Source organism: Ceratotherium simum, chromosome 30 (assembly GCF_057802395.1).
Source record: "Ceratotherium simum simum isolate JZ-2026a chromosome 30, ASM5780239v1, whole genome shotgun sequence".
Classification (NCBI taxonomy): Eukaryota; Metazoa; Chordata; class Mammalia; order Perissodactyla; family Rhinocerotidae; genus Ceratotherium; species Ceratotherium simum.
This window is the reverse complement of record NC_141929.1, coordinates 6,206,588-6,227,340: the sequence shown is the minus strand read 5'-3', so window position 1 is coordinate 6,227,340 and position 20,753 is coordinate 6,206,588. Positions and strand designations below refer to the sequence as shown.

At 46.0% G+C, this 20,753-nt stretch overlaps 1 protein-coding gene across 1 annotated transcript in view; it reads left to right on the top strand.

Moving 5' to 3' along the window:
* Positions 1-20,753, top strand: part of CDH13 (cadherin 13) — a 1,041,327-nt gene that overhangs the window by 942,983 nt on the left and 77,591 nt on the right. The window lies entirely within an intron of this gene.

Here is a 20,753-nt window from a genome sequence, read left to right as displayed (position 1 = left end):
GAGGTACCGATAATCGAGTATTAGACACACTTCTAATAAACATGTGTCTTATTGTCGTGGTTTGAAACACCTGAAAATATGTCACAGTCTCCACATCAGCCACTTCTCCGTGGAGCAAGCCAGCAGACAAGCATCAGAAGCTCTTTTCCAACCCCAAAAGGGGATTTATTTTTATAACAAAACTTTCTGAAGCGCCAGATGAACTAGATAAAGATATGAAATAATACCAAATCCTATAATAATGTGACTCTGAAATAGCCATTTTTTTTTCCTTTTCTCCTTTTTTTTTTTTTTTCCTTTTCCTGCTTGATATCTGGCAAAGGAAATATGCAATTTAAACATCAAAGAGAAAGCCTTCCTTAAGTACTTAGATAGGGAAAGCCATAGCTTAACAGACTGTAAGATAGTTGTACCGATTTAAGATGTCTTTCGGGGAGCTTGACTGTCATTTTGTACTTCTACAATAGGAGGTGGGAAAGGCAACTCCTTGGGGGGAGAAATGAATTTAAATGGGTTGATATCGCTAAGCGTGGAATCTGCCATCTCTGCGTAACTCAGGATGCTGCCAGGCAGGAAAGCGTTAATGTGGGGGGAGGGACAGATGCAGGTGTCCTGGAGTAGAGGTTCCACTAAGGTGGGACAGACCATGGGAGAGGTGGGTCTGTCAGGGTTTTGTAAGAACAGCTCTGGCTGACTTAGGCAAAAGGTGGAATTTGCTGGAAGATTCTATGGATGGTTTATAGAATTGAAGAATATGTCTAGAACCAGGCCCGAATGGCACAGGAACTAGGGCGTGTTGAGTCTCTAGGTGATGGGAACTGACAGGCTGGCGCTTCAAGGTCTCACAGGGAGAAGGGACCACCTCCAGCCGTTTTCCATTCTGCATCACTCGGCCCTGGGGCCACATGTCCAGGGGCGAGTCTACTTTGCCTGAGCTGCAGTCATGAGCCTCCTGACTTAGGGCACTTGATGGTCAACAGAGATGATGCTCCCAGACTTGGCTGTCCACCACGGCAGGCAGCTGACTGAGAAGGAGGAAGGAAATTCCATCTGGCAAATAGAGCGTGGTGCTTGGAGTACAGTGACCGGCCACAGAAAGCAGTCCCAGCAAACTGTGTAGGATTCCAGCCTGGAGAGGAAGGGGGTGACTGGTGAGAGCCAAGACATTGAGGGCCATCAAGGCCAGGATTTGAGCCACGGAGAACAAAGACCTGGTTACTGGAACTGGGGTTCTAGTACAAAGGTACAAAGGTTCCCCATTCTATCACAGGCAGGTTGTCAGTGGCGCCCACTGTGTCAGAGAAAGCAATTTGTAAATTACTAGAGGTGAGACTTGTGGGAAAAGCAGGAATGTAGAAAGCTCTGAAGAGGGGGCCGGCCCCGTGACTTAGCGGTTGGGTGCGTGCGCTCCGCTGCTGGCATCTCGAGTTCGGATCCCAGGCGCCACCAACGCACCGCTTGTCCAGCCATGCTGAGGCCTCGTCCCACATGCAGCGACTAGAAGGATGTGCTACTATGACATACAACTATCTACTGGGGCTTTGGGGAGAAAAAGGGGAAAAAAAGGAGGAGGATTGGCAATAGATGTTAGCTCAAGGCCAGTCTCCCTCAGCAAAAAGAGGAGGATTGGCATGGATGTTAGCTCAGGGCTGATCTTCCTCACGAAAAAAAAAAAGAGCGAGAGAGAGAGAGAAAAGAAAAGAAAAAAAAAGAAAGCTCTGAAGAGCTTCATGATTCTACAGGTGGCCATCACAGGTGTGACCCTCGGTCACCAGCTGCCAGGGCCCATCTCAGAGTGACTTACGCCAAAACCGCATGTATTGACTCACAGGATTGAGAAGTCCGTGGGGACTAGGGCACCCAGCCTGAGAATTCAGGTGCTCAAAGAATAGCCTTTCTCCTCCTCTTGGCTCTGCGCCCCCCTGGGTTGGCCTCATCCTCAGCCACGTCTGTATAGCTGTAGAGGGACGTGGCCACCAGAAAAGCCAGTCCTTGGTCCTACCAGCAGAGAGAGATCTTTCCCATCAGTAGTACTAGTCGAGGGCCAGGTTTGGGTCTCACTGAGCCAACTTGGACACACATCCATCCCTGAGCCAAACAGAATGGCAGGAGGATGAATGTGCCTATGGACAGCTGGCACATGAGCCCACCATGGACCCGAGTCCAGTCATGACAGCCTGGAATGGTGGTTTCCCAAGGGAATGCAGGAAGCTCTTCCCAGAAGATGGGAATGGATGCTGAGTCATCAGGAACCTCAGAGAGCCACTATGACCAAGTTCAATTTTTTGAATCCCCTTGGAAAATACAGCTAAGGTGTTTCTCTGTGGCCAATGTGCCTAAGAGTTCTAGCATTTATAAGTTGGTCTTGCTGAGCAGTGTCTGGACAAATCCCTTTTCTAGCCTTGAAGCAAAGTAAATGCAGGTAGGTGTGTGTGTGTGTAAGACACACATTTCTCTCTCTGGCCTGGCTCCTCAGACACATTTCTCCCTGCTGGGATCCAGAGTCGCCCAGAAGTGACCCTTGCCCAGCCTGGCACTGGCTGGGCCTCCCCTCCCTTCCCCCCTCCTCTCCTGGCGCTGGTTCTGAGCTCATCAAAGGCAAGGATAACATCACCGACAGGTTGAGCTATTGTCATAGGAACTCTTCTGGGAGAAAAGGCTCATTAATTATTTGCAGCCTTTGATCCTGCACGCTTCGAAGCCTTGTCCCCGAGGGGCTGTGTGCAGAGGGGTGAGCAGGGCTGCAGAAGGAGCCAGGCTGGGACACAGTTTTCTAATCATCTGCACTTGGCTCCCCAGAATTCTCAGAAAGACACGATGACCTTGTGAGTGGTGTTGTTATTGTCGTCTTAATAATTCTTCGGGCAGCAGGCACTGGAAGAGGGAGGAATTTACACTGAGAACTCTCACTTTCATCTCCAGGAGAGCTCTGAGTTTAGCTGACAAAGGCACACACACAGAAAAATGCTGTCCCAGCCGTCAGCCCCTAAACTAACGGTCTTGATTCCTCACAATAGCACTGCCTTGGGCTCTGTAGTCATGCGGGTTATCGTCCCCCACTCTGTGCGTGACTCCATGCGTGTGCACGTGTCTTTCTCTCTGTGTCCCTCTCTGTTTGTGCTTATTTCTCTTGGGATATTCTTTGCTCTGTCCATATCTCCCTTGTCTCCAACTCCTCTCCGTATCTGTCTCCCTCTGCCATTTCTCCCTCCCCCTCTGTGTCTCTATTTGCGCCTTCCCCCTCCCTCTATGTCCATCTTTCTGTCTCGGCCATCCGTCCTTCCCTGTCTGTTTGATTCTCTGTTCCTCTCTCCCCTTGTTTCCTTCCCTCCGCCCATTCCTCTCTTCTCTTTCCTCTTCCTCCTTCGTCCCTCTCCTTCCTCCTCCCTTTCCTCCTGCGCCTCCTTCTTTCTCTTTCTCTCTGCCTCCATGTGTCTGTCTCTGTCTGCCCCTCCCACCGTCTCTCTCTCTATCAGTATCTCATTCCAACCTTCTTGTGACTCAGCTCCAAGAACCCCATTTCGTCTCAAATGACTGTCCAGGCACTCAAGGCTTCTTAGCACAGAGGGAGGTGCTCCACCTGACAGGGTCCTGACAGCCCGATGCAGGTCCTGGCCCAACCTTGACAGGCACTTTGGCCTCCTCCCTGAGGGTGGGCTCCTTCCCTCATCAAAACAGGGAAACCCACCCACCCTCAACCCACACAAAACTTAGAAACTTACTTCTAACTAATTCTGGTCCTGGCCCGCGTCCTGTCTTCTGTGATGAAAAACACATCTCAAGTACAGCGATTCCACTGCCGGCCACTGTCATGCACTCTTTTATCTCACCAGGGAACGTTAAATCAGCAGAAGGCTCCTTGATCTCCGAGAAGCCTGTGACTCTAAAGACAGGAGGTGTCCAGGCATCAGAGTGAATATTCTCTCTAAAAAGCCTGAGTTAAAACTTGTTAAAGAGCCTGTCACATTGTGCTCTTAGCCAAATCAAAACGGACAGCAGTGGGCTAGTGGCAGATGAAATTCTTCTTTTTAACGACTTGTATCTTCTTATCCTTATTATAAAGTTAAGACAGTTCATGGAGGAAACTTTTGAGAAGACAGTTAAGAATAAAGAAGATCATAACAAATCTGTAATAATCCCACCCAAGGAAATCCTCTTTTAACAATGTGGGTATGTCTCCTTAGATCGCATGTGAGAACTTCCCTCTTTTGTTACCAAAATTGACTCGCATCACCCACCCTGTTTTGGAACCTGCCTTTTTAACTTCCCAGTGTATACGGTGAACATCTTTCCAGGTCGAGAAATAGCCATTATTTTTAATTGCTGAATAATATTCTGTTACTTGGATATATTCATCCCCTTGTTGATATGTATAATGTTTCCAATTGTATGCAATTATTTTTTTAAAAGGACATGCTTTTAGCTAAATTGTTTAATGCATTATTAATTTTCTAAAGAATTTTCTGAAAATACTTTGCTTGAGCAAAAGTATTGACATTGTTAATGCTTTTTGTCACATAAAGAAGTCTTTGTTTTTTATAGCTTGACAATCAAATGTATATTTTTCCCTTATGATTTGAATTGATGTCATGGTTAGAATGTTTCTCTGCTCCAAGGTCATGTAAATATTGACGTGTTCTAAAACAGAACTGGTCCCCACACCCGTCCCCTCAACACGCTTCAGCCTTCAGAGTACAGCCTGCCTCCATGTGCATGAGTCAGGAATCAGGCATTTGTCCATCACATTTTAGTGTCTCTAATGAGGAGCAGACCCCCGCAGCCGCACTTGTCAGCTAATTATTGTCAGAAAGAGCAGCTCAATGATAATTATGCTACAATGGAAATGACTATGTTTGCCCAACATTCTCCAACAGTGAAATGAATAATAGGGGCTAAGCCTTGCATCAGATCTGTTGATTTGGTTACTTTGGGGATGCAACTGGCAGCTCAATCATTTTGACCGGACTGAGAGGACTTATTTCATTCTCTTAACGATCATGGGATTTCTGTTGAGGCGACCAAGTAGCAATTCCTATTCCGAACATTTTTCAGACAGAACTCATCTTGTCCAAGGTCTGTAGTAAACAACTCTGCAGCACAGGCTTCTGCCTACACACTGAATATATAAGATATGTGTTGAGGAAAAATATTGTCCCTACACCTGTAAAATTACCTATCACTGCTCAATGTTTTTTGGAAAGGATCATTCATCCAGGGAGCCCTGCAAGTGTGTCTTGAGCAACACTGTATCTGTAAGGATTAAATTTGGCTGAATATAAGAGGAAAATTCAAATGACAGTGGCTCAGAGAAGATAGATCTACTCTTTTCTCACATAAAATAAGTCTAGAGTAGGCTTGGCAGTCCAGGGCTTGTGTGGCAGTTCTGCAAGCTGTCAGGGGCCCAGGCTCCTTCCTGCTCACCATTCAACCATTTCTAGGCTAGCCCTCTCTTCCTCATGGACTGTTATGGTTGCTAGTGCTCCAACCTTCGTATCTGCATTCCAGATAATAGGATGGGAGAAAGGGAAAGAAGAAAAATATCTCCTGTCTTTTAAGGAGACTTCCCGGAAGTCAAACATTTCCATGTAAATCTCACTGGCTAAAATTAGTCACATGGCCACACCTAGCTGCAAGGGATACCAGGAAATATGGTCACCTAGCTGGGTGGCAACCAGCTTTTAAAACTGGAATTCTTTATGAAGGAAGAAAGGAAGAGTAAGTATTGCGAGGTAATTAGAAGTTTCTGCCACATGCATCTTTGGGAATTAAACCATTCTATGTAATAAAAAACTACAGGGGGGCTGGTCCTGTGGCACAGTGGTTAAGTCTGGCACGCTCCGCTTCGGTGGCCCCAGTTCATGGGTTCAGATTCTAGGCGTGGACCTACATCACTCATCAAGCCATGCTGTGGTGGCATCCCACATACAAAATAGAGGAAGGTTGGCACAGATGTTAGCTCAGGGCGAATCTTCCTCAAGCAAAAAAAGAGGAAGATTTGCAACAGATGTTAGATCAGAGCGAATCTTTTTTACCAAAAATAAAAACAACACTACAGGGTAAATTTTAAAAAATGAAAACATGCCGTGTTATTAGATTTTTACACAAGCAAAATAGTAGATAATTGCGTTGCCAAAGACAACTGCTTGAAAAAAGCAGAAGGATTATAGTTCCCCATTCATTCATTTACTGAATTTATTTCACGGTATTTATTTAGAGCCCACATGGGCCTGACACTGCTAGGTGGGGTGTATCCACTCGTGAAGGAAACGGTCTCTGCCTGCAGCCTCCAGGGAGCTTACAGTCACAAGGGTAAGAGCATTTGCAGCAAACGGTGATGCCCCCAGGAAAGAAGGAAGATGGAGGGAGGGAGGGGAAGGAAGGAAGGAAATAAACTGTTTCCTTGGGAGAGAAGAACCAGTGGTCCCCAGATGGGGAGAAAGAGCCAAGCAACAGAAATTGCTTATTTCCAAGCATCGTTATAGTCTCATTTGTCAACAGATTCCCGAATTCCCCAGAAACCCCCTGTCCCCATGCCTTTGTGCAGGTCTGTGCCTCCTGGGAATTGGGTGCCAGACCAAGCCAGGCAAAGAGTTCCTCAATCCCCTGGAGACATGGATTTTGAGAATGATGACAATAATATTGCTAGTACTATGACTATAATACCTAACATTTTTATAAAAAAGTTTACCAAGAGCTCTGTCGCCCAAGTCTTATTTAATTCTCACAACCCCCTCATGAATGAGAAATTATTAGTCTCCCTTTTGGCTGAGGAGGAAAGCGTAACCTCTCTGAGCCCCAGTTTATGGAAGGAGAACATGCGAGTGAGGTGAGCAGAGGCCGCCATGACAAATCTTGGTGCTTCGCCACCACTGGGCCCACCCCTGGAAATCTTTCCAACATTGGTCTAGGCATTACCTCCACAGGTAGGCTTCCCCGACCTCCAGACCAAGCTTCCAGGCTCTCTAGATATCTATATAACCTCATCACGCTTTACTATTATTCCTGACTTAATTGTCCGTCTTCCCACTAAACTTCAGGCTCCGTGGGGGTAACGATCATGTTTATCTCCTTTCCTGAGACAGCACCAGGGCCTCATCAGCACCATTTAATTAATTAAGCAGGGGCCGGCCCCGTGGCTTAGCGGTTAAGTGCACGCGCTCCGCTACTGGCCGCCCGGGTTCGGATCCCGGGCGCGCACTGACGCACCGCTTCTCTGGCCATGCTGAGGCCGCGTCCCACATACAGCAACTAGAAGGGTGTGCAACTATGACATACAACTATCTACTGGGGCTTTGGGGAAAAAAAGGAGGAGGATTGGCAGTGGATGTTAGCTTAGAGCCAGTATTCCTCAGCAAAAAGAGGAGGATTAGCACGGAAGTTAGCTCAGGGCTGATCTTCCTCACAAAAAAAAAAAAAAATTAATTAAGCACTTTAGGCCTAGCACCAAGACCTTCAAACTTTCCAGGGACCTAAAAATATCAGGGACCTGAACACATAATCTATTGTCTCCAAAATTTAAAAACAGCAAAATTGAAATTAATAAATATCGAGTGTCCCTACCACCAGGATAACTATACCAAGTTAAAATTAATATTTGCAAAAATGTCTTTACATTTGCAAAACATTTGTAGATCTCACCTTGCAAGAATGTCTGAGTATGCACTAGAGAAATCATAAGGAATTATTAATAAAATATTCCTGGTAGCCAAATAATTCCATAAACAAAAGTATAAAAATCATTTCAAAAGTTTTACAAGGGGCCGGCTCCGTGGCTTAGCGGTTGAGTGTGCGCGCTCTGATGCTGGCGGCCCGGGTTCGGATCCCGGGAGCGCTCCGAGGCACCACTTCTCCATCCAACGTGAGGCCGAGTCCCACGTACAGCAACTGGAAGGATGTGAACCTGTGACATACAGCTATCTACTGGGGCTTTGGGGGGAAAAAACTGAATAAATAAAATCTTTAAAAAAAAAAAAAAAAGTTTTACAGGAAAAAGGTGTATTTGCAATGTGGGTACATTTGAATATGTTTGATATGACTTGGGATGAGGCCACCATAGACAGAGAAAATTCTTAGAAGCTCGAAGGTCTTCAAACAGGCTGAGCCCAGCACTGGTCCTGGCATACGGAAGTGCTCAGTAAATAGACGCATTAATGGCAGCTGGGTTGAGGCTGTCTGTGTGCAGACATGTTTGTGCATAAGCAGACATAGTTGATTGTTGTTACTATTATTTTTCATCTTCAAACGTTGGCTGATGTCTACCAGCCATGGAAATATTTGCACATGGCTTTGTTTTACACCAGTCCCAGAAGGGAGGCCTGAGCAGGACAGACAGACCTCTCACTGGACCTTCCAGGTCCATGCAAGTTCCATTAAAGAGCCACTTCCGTCAGCCAGCTCTTCTTGATCGAAATTGAGCCTATTCCTTGAACACAGAATACCTGAGTCAGATCCAAATTAGATCCTCATCTCTCTGAAAACTACAGCCTACTTTGTCTGATTTCTTTGGGTCTTTTTAAAGTCCTTTGCCTCCTCCTTTGGACTTGGAGGCTTTTTAACTCCACGGTAGAATCTATTCATGGGCTCAAACTGGTACAGAATGCAACGTGCAATGATGAACATTCAGCCCAAAAGATTTGTTAAAATCCCCAATTTCGGTTTTTGCTGGTCTTCCTGTGAGTCATCAAGCCCTTCTCTTTAACACTCTATTTAATCTAATATTGGAGCCCATTCAAAGGAAATCACAAAAGATGTTGGGGAATCAAGCGAAAATCATCGGCTGGTTATGGGACATTTTGTTCTGTATCTTCTGAGACCTTTGGAAGTAGATGGCAAAAATCAGTTCACTTGAAAATTCACATTTTGTCATCACTGGAATTCTCAAAAACACAGAGGTTCAGAATGTATAGAAGCTTACCATTTATTGGGAGGAAAAATGAGGGTTTCAAACTCCTTTCTTGAAAAAAGCATATTTAAGAGTTTAATTTGAGGTGACTCCCACCTTTTAAATTTTAATCAGAAGTTAGAGGCCAAATAATAACATATCTACCTGGGGAAATTAAGAAAAGAGCCTCCATCTACTAAAAGATATTACTAACACTTCATCTTAATTAAATGTGGTTACTGATCTCAATAACAGGATTTGGGGTGAGGTCATTTCTGGGTTTTGGTTTGTGTTTTTTTTAGTGAGTTATTTCTTTCTTAAGTCAACAAACACAGAGCTTGAAATGTAAACGAATTGTTTACAGTGGTGCCTTTGTAATTTTTAATTAAAATGATGTTTTTCCATTGGAAGTTTATGGTGGCAATACATTTTATTGCCTGCTCTGCTGTAGAATTTTTAATTATTTATATAAATATATTAGCACAGCTGACTTATTTTTAGAAGTCAGATTTTCTGTTATGAAGATGCCAGAGGGAAAGAAGGTCTAATAAATTAAACAACTGAATTTTTTAAAAGTTAACGTCTTCAGTGGCTGAAAATAGGATTCTGGCTTTTATAATGATCCAGAGATGGAAGATTTTCATTATTAACTTCAATTAGAGGTGCTCAATTTGCTTAATAGGAACGGGCTCACCATTTGGATAAACAGTTGAGAGGTTATTTCACAATTCAACCACCTTTTTAACATCCGTCTACGTATGTTGTTATAAATTTGCCATGGGCCAGACTTTCATTATTGAAAACATGGTTTTGAATTGATTATATTTGAATATAATTATGATGGTCATTCTTGTCAGCCTGAGAAATTAATTCTCAGAACCAATATAGAAAATATTGACAAATGTTCATATTGTTTCTTGCCTAATGGTGTTAAACCTGCTTAGCTGTTTTTTTTAATTTTAATAAGGCATTTGAAATAGATGAGGATTGCTACATAATCTACCAATATAGCATTGACTGAGAAATCTGCACATTTCAGGATTGCAACAGAAATCAATCAATTAGGCAAAATAGCTGATTTATTTTATTATCTCAGTTTATCTGTCAATCACCAACACTAGGTACCCAACAAACACATCTCGGGGTCTCATGAAGGGCTTATCACGGCCTCAGCACTAACCCGGGTGATGCAACCGTAGGCAGGGAGTCAGTAACTAATTTAAGAAGTGTGTTTCGTTATCTGCTCCTAGTTAGATTTCCAGATGAATCTCAAGGCTTGTATTTTCAAGTGATGAGATGCTACAGTTCTCCAATATGTGTTTATTTCGGGAGTTTCCTTGTATATTCTAGCAGAGTTGGCAGGAATCTTATGATAAGATCAGACCTTATATAGCCGCCTTCAAAGAGCCTCAGATCCCCGTGTGAGGGCCGCACATGTGAAACAGGGCCACCGGATTTGGACTAGGGTTAGGATGGGATAAACCACCTCTTTAATCACTGAATCATTCATTCATTCGTTCCACAAATGTTTAATGAGCATCTATCATATGACAGGCCCTGTGACAGGCCCTTTTCTAAGCATTGGGGATCCAGCAGCAGCAGAAACAGTTAAAAAATATCAGTCATCTTGGAGGGACCAGGAAAGGGCTTGCTGATGACATGACGATTCAGTCAAGAACTGAAGCAAGCGAAGGGTGAGCCATGGAATGTCTGGGAAGAGTGGGCCCAGCAGGGGAAATAACGAGAACAAAGGCCCTCAGACAGGTGTCCAGGAGTGTGAGATGGGGGGGATGGCAGTGTACCTGATGCACAGTGAGTGAGGGGGGAGTGGGGAGATGGGGTGAGAGGTGCATGGGGCACAGCTTTTACTCTGAATAAGACAATAAGATGAGAAGTTAAACACTCTGGTGGTTTTAGAAAAGAGTAGGTGGGGAGGGGTTAGGGAAAGGAGAAGACCGGTGGGGAGGGTGCTGCAGTAGTCCAGGTGAGAGGGAGTGTGGGTTTGGACACAGGTGGTAGCAGTGCAAGCAGTGAGAGCAGGCAGGTGCTGGCTATGTCTGGAAGGTAATGGCCACGGGGATTTGCTAATCGATTGTGTGTGTGTGTGAGACAGAGAGAGAGAGGGAGGGAGAGAGAGAGAGGGAGGGAGAGAGAGAGAGGGAGGGGTAGAGAGAGAGGAGGGGGAGAGAGAGAGGGAGGGGAGAGAGAGGGGGAGAGAGAGAGAGAGAGGGAGAGAGAGAGAGGAGAGAGAGAGAGGGGAGGGGAGAGAGAGGGAGGGAGGAGAGAGAGAGAGGGAGGAGAGAGAGAGGGAGGGGAGAGAGAGGAGGGAGGGAGAGAGAGAGAGAGGGAGGGAGAGAGAGAGAGGGAGGGAGAGAGAGAGGAGAGAGAGAGAGGGAGAGAGGAGGAGAGAGAGAGGAGGGGAGGGAGAGAGAGGGAGGAGAGAGAGAGGGAGAGGGAGGGAGAGGAGAGAGAGAGAGGGAGAGAGAGGAGGGGAGAGAGAGGGAGAGAGGGAGAGGGAGAGGAGAGAGAGAGAGAGAGAGAGAGAGAGAGAGAGAGAGAGAGAGAGAGAGAGAGAGAGAGAGAGAGAGAGAGAGAGAGAGAGAGAGAGAGAGGGAGGGAGGAGAGAGAGGAGAGGGAGAGAGGGAGGGGGGAGGAGAGAGAGAGGGAGGGGGAGAGAGGAGGGAGAGAGAGAGAGGAGGGAGGGAGAGAGAGAGGGAGAGAGGGAGGGAGGGAGAGAGAGAGAGAGGGAGGGAGGAGAGAGAGGGAGGGAGAGAGAGGGAGGGAGGAGAGAGGGAGGGAGGAGGGAGAGAGAGGGAGGGAGGGAGAGAGAGGGAGGGAGAGAGAGGGAGGAGAGAGAGAGAGGGAGGGAGAGAGAGAGAGGGAGGGGGAGAGAGAGGAGGAGGGAGAGAGAGGGAGGGAGAGAGAGAGAGAGGGAGAGAGAGGGAGGGGGAGAGAGAGGGAGGGAGGGAGAGAGAGGGAGGGGGAGAGAGAGAGGGAGGGGGAGAGAGAGAGAGGGAGGGAGGAAGAGAAGGAGGGGAGTGAAGATTGTCCTAAACAATTGGAAGAACAGGGTGGACATTCTGAGAGGCTAGCTCCCTGGAGAAGTGACTTGGTGGAGGGGAACATCAGAACTCGGTTTTGATCATGCTGAGTTTGAGACAGAGACGGGAAGCAGGTGACCAGGATAGCAGGGAGAGTCTGGACTACAGATAATAGTCGGCATCGTCCACATTCAGATGGAATTTCAATCCCTGAGCCTTTGGGATCCCCCAAGAGGTGAGTGAGGGGAGAAAAGAAAGGAGGCCCCGGTGGTGCCTTGGGGTACTCGAACTCGAATGTGCTGAGGAGGGGCCCTGCCTGGCGTTTTGGACATGAGGCGCTGCTTCCCGAGCGTAACTGAGCCAGCACAGTTAAATACAACGCGTGCTCTTAGGCAGCAGATCCAGAGTCCACAGAGGCGCTGCTTCCTCGGGCCCCAGGGTGGAGGGGACACTCTCATCCAGGAGTTGGCCTGGCTCTGTCTCTCTCCTTCTCTTCTGCCGTCAGCATGTTGAGCCTCCTCCTCTGGTCCAGTTCCCTAACACGGCCTCTTTCTTATAGCCACAGTGATGTGCTCACTGTTACAACAGAGTAGCTGCCATTTACTTTGTCCCAGACACTGTTCTCTATGCCTTAGATGTACAATTGCCTCTAATTTCACAACAACCCTGTCAGGAAGGTGCTATGATTACCCCATTTCACAGGTGGGGACAATGAGGCTCAGGGAGATTCAGGAACTTGCCCAAGGTCACACGGATTCACACGAGAGATCTGATCGCAGGACAGACCTCTTCACCTCTCTGCTCTTCTGCCTCCCAGACCAACAGCCACTGGAGAAGCTCAGCCCTCGATGTGTGATAACAGCTGGACGCAATAGCTGCACTCCACTGGATTTCTGTTTTTCAGAATAAAATTGCACCCCCTATTTCTGATTTTAGCTGACAGCTGTGAAATCTAGGACACCTTTCGCCACCGAAACCACAGCAGAAATCTCTGCTGCCAGAGCAGCTCAGCCCTCAGCCAGCGATTGCGGACAAACCACTGGCTGCCTCTGTCGCAGGGCTCTTTCCGTTTACTTCTTTCATGCCCGCTTCCCCGTGCCCCCTGTTCATACGGTTGCCTTAGAAAGAACAAGACTCCATCATAAAATCACTTCCTAATGTTGCCAAACTTATCACAGGAGATGAGAAGATCCCAAACTTGAGCCACGTGTTTTCTCAACCGGTGCATAGGAAACAGATCCTGACTTTTCACTGCATCAGAGACTCGGTCTTGTCTCCAGAGGCCGCCCAGAGGGCTGCACTGGAAAGGGGCAGCCCCCGCTCTCCTAGGGCCTTGCAGAGAGAAGCAGCACAGCCCAGTGGCTCTGAGGCTCCCAACTGCCAGTCTGGGGCCTGACCTCCTCAGCGCAAATCCCCACTCGTCCATTCTCCAGATGTGTATCCTGGGGCAGAGATTTAACTTCTCCATGCCTCAGTTTCCTGACTTGTAAAATGGGGGAAATAATATCTGGGTTATAGAGTCACTGTGAAAGATAAACCAGAAAATTCAGGTAAGGTGCTCAGAGCACAGTGCCTGGCACACAGTAGGGACTCAATTATTAAATCGTTCTTAGCAAAGAGTATAACATGGAGCCGTTCTCTAAAGGTGGCTCTTCGAGAATGAAAGGAGTGTTTGCCTACAGTCCGTGCTTTTCACGCTCTGTGGAGTTACAACAGAGCAAGTCTATGCAAACACTTAGGGGTGTTGGTGGAAGTTAGTCACAGCTGCCTGCAACGATGATGGTTCCACCTTTGCTCCTGGAGGACCCTGCTGGTGGTATCTCACCAAACCAGCCCAAGGCATCTCACTGCTAAAATCTCATGATGGCGGTCTCTTCCCCACTCCTGGGAAAATTGAAGGGAGCAAATAGAAGTTTCTAAATATTAAGCTTTGTCATCTGCCATTTGCTTGCCTGCAAGCAAGTACTCAGAGATGACAGAGCCAATGAATGCACAGTGAACCATTATTAAAGATAAGATCAAACAACTGGTTTTTGAAGGTTTGCAGCTTGGCTTGGTAGACAGGTATGCTTGATTTCACAATCTTTCTAGAGCATACATATAACATAGTCGTATTTTCTGCTAGTAAAACTGTTCCTGGTTTGGGCATCAGGATTAAATTTATCAATATTTTAAGATGCTTGGCAAGTATGATGCCATGCAAATAACACCATGACTTGCAGAGACTCACCCAAACAAGTTTAGGATCAGCTTGAATGTCTGAAGTGAGATGAAGCAAAGGAGACCGTTACCTGTGAGCAAAAGAGGACATTACAATTCAGAATCTCTATTTCTAGTCTGATATCTGTCAGGATCCATGGCTGTAAGCAACAGAAACAGCATCAGCTATATTAAGTGGAATAAAACAAGGATTTACTAGATTGATATTGGAGATCATAGAATGGACAGGAGGCCAGCGGATAAGCAGGAGAAAAAGTGAGTGGCTGCCAAATAGAAGTCCAGAAGGGACACAATAGGGACTACTACAAAGGGAACAGCCTGATTCTCATGTGACACTTCCCACACCATGAACGTGAACTCCATCCACCCCCCACATCACTCACTGAAGAGCATCCGATTTGCTGGAGCTAAATTGCAAGTCCCATATCTACTCCTGCTGCACTGGGGCAAGAAAGGGAGTGGGTCACTACCTCCCACCACCAACACTGCACAGAACAGGGGTTTGTCCAAAAGGGAGCCTGGGATGCTATGAGGAATAATCAAGGATGACGAGCAGCCAGAAATGACAAATGTCTGCTCCAAACCCCTTCTGCAATCTGAGTTTTCCGCAACACCTGAGACAACCCCCTGCAGCAGACTTTCAGGCTGCAGCTGTCCCGGTAGCCCTCTGTGGGGATGGATGCTTGTGACATGAGTGACAAACATTTGTACGTTCAGTCATTGCACTGAGATCATCTCCGTCTCAGAACAAGCACAGGTGACATGGGGCAGAGGCCAGGTCAATGTTCACGGGGCACCAAGGGTGAAGGATGCAGAGCAGGAAGTGTGGCTTGTGGAGGAGTGTGGTGAGGCCCTGGGCAGACTCTCAGAGTGAGACAAGGAGCACTGCCCCAGACCCCTCCCCAGGGCTGGGACTCGGGTGAGGTGAGCAAGGCACTCCCTCGGGTGCACACTCTAAGGGGGAGACAAAAAACTCAACCATCACAACAGGTAATCTTTTAATGCAATATTTTTTTAAAAGTCAAAATTCATGATAAACAAAATATCAAATTTTAAAGTAAAGTTGGATTGGCGTTACTGATTTTTCCTTTTGCATCCAGCTCCAATATAACTCAGCCCAGCACTGTGAAAGCCCCTTGTCCACTTGTGACCCATTTCTTCTGTAAATTTAAAGGGTAGGATCAGAAATGCTCTGTGACTCTGTGGCTCCCAGAAGCAGGAGTGAAAGTGTGTTCAGCCAAAAACCAGGCTGCACGGAAGCCAGGCATGAGCCTGCGTCATGGTGGATGGGGCGAAGGTCCATGGCCTTTCTGCAGGAATTAGAAATATTGGGTGAACTGTAACCCCTCCCACCTGTGGAAATACACAGCTGGGCTCAAAAGAAAAGGACGAGAGGGCCAGCCCCGTGGCTTAGCGGTTAAGTGTGTGCGCTCTGCTACTGGCGGCCCGGGTTCGGATCCCAGGCGCGCACCGACGCACCGCTTCTCCGGCCATGCTGAGGCCGCATCCCACAAGCAGCAACTAGAAGGATGTGCAACTATGACATACAACTATCCACTGGGGCTTTGGGGAAAAAAAAGGAGGAGGATTGGCAATAGACATTAGCTCAGAGCCGGTCTTCCTCAGCAAAAAGAGGAGGATTAGCACGGATGTTAGCTCAGGGCTGATCTTCCTCACCAAAAAAAAAAGAAAAAGAAAAGGAAGAGAAATCTATGGATTAAAAAAAAAAAAGCTAGAGTATAAAATATTTGTTTAAGATAGCTATAATGACTAGAATTCTGAGCATGCACATCTCGTTAACACTGTGGGCCCGCTGAAGTGGGTGTGGTCGTCTCTGTTCTGTAGATGAGGAACAGATGCACCGTAATACGCTGAGGAGCCCACAGTTTGCGAGTGGAAGGGATGGAATTCAAATTCAGATATATTTATGCCAAAGAATTTTTTAACATGAAAACATTTATTTTGCAAGAGGAGAAAGGTCATTAAAAAAAAATCTGCACCCAGTATAAAGTACAGCTTCTTTAAGCTCCCATAAAATTTATTTAAAATCTCTCCCAGGTAGGATCTTTATTTCATCAACTAAGCTGACGTTCAGTGTTCAAAAGGTCAGTTTTGTCTCTGTTCTCCATCACTTGAATTCTCTGTGTCTGGGGCTTCTTTTGAAATCTGTAAAGCTAGGAGGACCAGGGGCTGCAGTAGGGTGAGGAGAACATGAAAAGATGGCCTTCGGAGCCCACACCGGCATCCATCCAAGCGTGCTTCATGGAACGCCCACAAATGAGCTGTTCCCTGGGGGTGGAAATGAACTGTTCTCTTAGCAGCTGCCAACAAGCGTCTGTGGGTGAGCGATTACTGTTTGATGTTTTACCCTGAATGACTAAAATTTAAACATCATTAGCTCAAAAAGTAAATATTTCAGAAACACTTAACACATCAATTATCTAGTTACTGGTAAAACACATCAACTAGTCTTAGCGGGTCCATCTCCAATTATATCTTCAACCTATGCATTTCTTGCAACTCTGCTGCACAAACTTGGTCTAAGCCACATCATTGTTCACCCAGATGACAGTAATTTCTCCAGCTGGTCTCCCTTTTCCATTCTTGCCTCCTTATAATGCACCATCGACACAGTATCAGGGTGATCCTCTTAAACTATAACTTGGATCTCGTCTCTTCCCTGAGTAAGCCCTTCATTGCCTCCCATTTCACAGTGAATAATATCTAAAACCCCTACCATGGCCCACAGATCTCCTCCTGGTTGGCGTTGCTCTCCAACCTTTCTCCTCCCTCTCCAGGATGTCTCTGCTCCAACCACATAGCCTTCCTCAAGTGTCCTCCCCAATCAGGAACTGTACAGAAATCATTCTGTCTGCCTTGAATCACAGTTGATCTTCATTATCCACAGATTCTGTATTTGCAATTCCACCTACACCCTAAAATTTATTTGTAACCCCAAAATACTTGTGGCGCTTTCACCGCCATTCACGGACAAGCGCAGAACAGCAAACAATTTGAGTCGCCCAACATGCACAGTCCTGGCTGAGGTCAAAAGAGGCGTTCTCTGCCTTCTTGGTTCAGCTCGCATACTGTACACAGGTGTCCTCTTCGAGGTCTATTTGGTGCCAAGTTTTTCACATTTTTGTACTTTTTGTTGGTGATTTTGCTGTTTAAAATGGCCCCCAGGCACAGCGCCGTAGCGCTGTCTGGTGTTCCTGAGCACGAGAAGACTGTGATGTGCCTTATGGAGAAAACTCATGTGTTAGAAAATCTTCATTCCAGCATGAGTTTAAGTGCTTTTGGCCGTGAGTTCAATGTAATGAGCCAACAACATATATTAAATAAGGTATATTTAAACAAAAACATGCATAAAACAAGGTTACATATTGATGGGTTGATGAAAATGTGACCAGAGGCTCGCAGGAACCTACCCCTATATTTCCTCTAGGAGAGCAGTTCAGTTTTGGCTGATCAGTGTTGGAGGTGACTTTGTAACTCTGTAACAAGGATGGCCAGCACGTGCCTGCCTGCATGTTCACTGCCTATCTCCTCTCTCCCTGGACTATGAGCCCCTTGAGGGCAGGGACCACACTGGTCTTGAACAGCACCTGGCACATAGTAGGCACTCAATATATTTTTGTTTAATTAATGAATAAATTGGAGATAAACAATGATTTTCAAAACCAATTTTTAACCAGACTTTAGATTATAATGCATCCTGTTCAGAGGTTAATATTTAATAGCTTTTTGCAAAGTCGAGAAAGAGATTTCCATCAGGGTCTGACTATAATAAACAGTGTGAATGAATGCTAATTAAATATCTTTATTTAATTATTAATTGATGCTCTTCTTTTGGTTTGAGCCTCCCCTTTGGGCTTGAGAGGATGCAAGAAAATGCTCTACTCTCTCCCTTCTCTCCCGGTATCCCTGGCCCCTTGGCTCTGCTCAATCTCCCTGAGGCCACCTTGGGGGAGATGGTGTCAGCCGGTGCTCAGGGTACTGCTGCCTTGGAAAGCTGATGAGGGTCCAGGAGCATCTGTATTGCACTTCCTGCTGGGAGAGGGGGGCTACGCCCAGAGGTCCATTCTGCTTCTCACTAACCCACAGGGCAGTACGAGGAAGACTCTTACCCCTAACTGAGCCCACTAGGGTGGAACACTGAGAGCTGGACTTGATAACAAGCAGGGTCAGTAACTCCTGAACTTGTTGCTTCGGTCATAGCTTCTTGCTCTGCATAGTCTTCTATTAGAGCAAGAGTCAGCAGACCCCTAGCAGGGGCCACATTGGGTCAGATGATAAATAATGTAGGCTTTGTGGGCTACATGGTCTCTGTCTCCATAATTCAACTCTGCCATTGAAATGTGAAAGCCACCATACCAATGAATTGGCATGGCTGTGTTCCAATAAAACTTTATTTAATCAAGCAGGCGGGGGGCCAGATTTGGCCTGTGAGCCATACTTTGCTGACCCCTGCAGTAAGCCCTTCCTCTATGATGGTGTCTCTATTTGTCTGTGTTCTACTCTGCACTGTGAGCTCTTCGAGGAAGCCCTGAGCCTCATTCACTGTTTTCATCTCAACATCTGGTAGAGTGCCCGCCCCATAGCAAGCCATTTGCTAAATGCATACTTGTAAGACATGGCCCCCAAAACACAGGTGATGTGAAACATGCCAACCAGATGAAAGGTGATCTAAGCCCCAGTGACAACCCATCCATCATCATCCTGCCTCCTATTGTCAATACTCAAAATAGCAGCATTTGTTTTTCTGACATCAAATCAAAATAATGCTCCTATATTCATTCAACAAACAGCCACTGAGTGTGGGGGCAGCATCCAGATGTCAACTGGAATCTGCCTGCCCTTGGGACCTAAATAAACTTGTGATAAATCCTGATTCCATGCCCTGGAGCAAACCAAAGTCTTCCCCAAGGTTTTTGCAAATTCCAGAGTTGAAGAAGGAGGGCCTGCATTTCTAGCTGTCACTTCTGGCTCCAGGTTTCCACTTCTGACAGGTGGAAATTAGGAAACGGTTTCCTAATTGTCTCACTATCCTGCACATGCCAGTCATTAAATACCACATTGCCCTTTTCCTCAATTCCCCCTCAGCACACAGACAGGCACGCGCACACACACACACACACACACACACTCTCTCTCACACACACACACTCACTCACACTCACACACTCACACACTCACCATCATCATCAGAATTTGGTACATGTGGTCCACTTAATTGAGGATGCCTGGAGGCAAGAGAAGGAGGCACTTACATCACATCAAATTACTTCAGTCTGAGCCCCCAGGTAGCCCTCGACTGCAAATTCTTCTCACTGCCCCATACCTCTGTATTTTTCACAGGACACATCATCCTCCGAAAGTACCCCAACCTCAGTACATATGGTGACTCCTCTTCTCTTGCCAATTTCCCCCTCTCATTTCCCCTTCTCTTTTTGTAACAGTTTTATAGAGATGTGATTGACATACAATAACTGCACATATTTAAAGTGTATGATTTGATAAGTTCTGACATAATGTACACACCCATGAAACTATCACACTGATCAAGATAGTGCACATACCCAGCACCCCCAAAAGTGCCCTTTTGTAACCCCCCTCCTGCCCCTCCCCTCCTGCATCCCATCCCCAAGCAACTGCTGATCTGCTTTCTGTTGCTGTAGATTAGTGTGCATTTTCTAGAATTTCATATAAATTGAATATCATAGAATACTTTCACATAAATTAAATATCCTAGAGTATCATACTATTTTTTATCTGGCTTCTTTCACTCAGCACAATTTTTGGGGGGTTCATCCATGTTGTTGCCTGTGTCACTATTCTCTCTTGAGAGCAAAACCAAAGACCCTCTGCAGAACAATTCAGTTCTCTTCAGCCCCTGCCCCAATGACCTTCAAGCTCACCTCTAACAGATGGAAACATAACCGAAGACCAAGAGGGCCCCACTCTCTTTAGAAGACCCTGGTCGTTTTAATAGCACATTTCCTCCCCATACATAACCTTTCATCCTTTAGTTGGTTCAACAACTGTTTAATAAGCACCTACTGTGTGCCAGGAGCTGTTGTTGGGGAGATAGTGGGAATCAGGCAAACAAGGCCTTCCTCTTGGAGAATAGTCAGGGAATAAGTGAGTAAAAAAACAAGAGGACAGTTCCAGATATAGTGGATGTTATGAAGAAAATGGAAAATGCCTTGGAAGTTGTCTGAAAGGACATACATCCAACCTACTACAGCGGTTACTTCTGGGAAGTGGAATGAGGGTGGGAGGTTGGGAAAAGCATTCACCTATTTCTTTTGTTTACAGGTTTTTAGAAGTAATCTCATATTTCTCTTTTTTTAATCATTTAAATGCTTTTTAATGAGCAATATATGCTCATTGTAGAAAATTCACAAACACAGAGCAGAACAAAGAAGCAAATTAAAAATCACCTCTAATCCCCACCACCCAGATGCGGCCACCATTATATTTCCTTTCGTTAATTCCACAGTCGAGAGGCACAGGAACACGTTCTGTTTCATTTTGTGTAATTAAACAGGCCATGGGAACTGCTATCAGCTTCCTGGGGAGCTGAGTTGTGTTTATTTTTTTTTTAA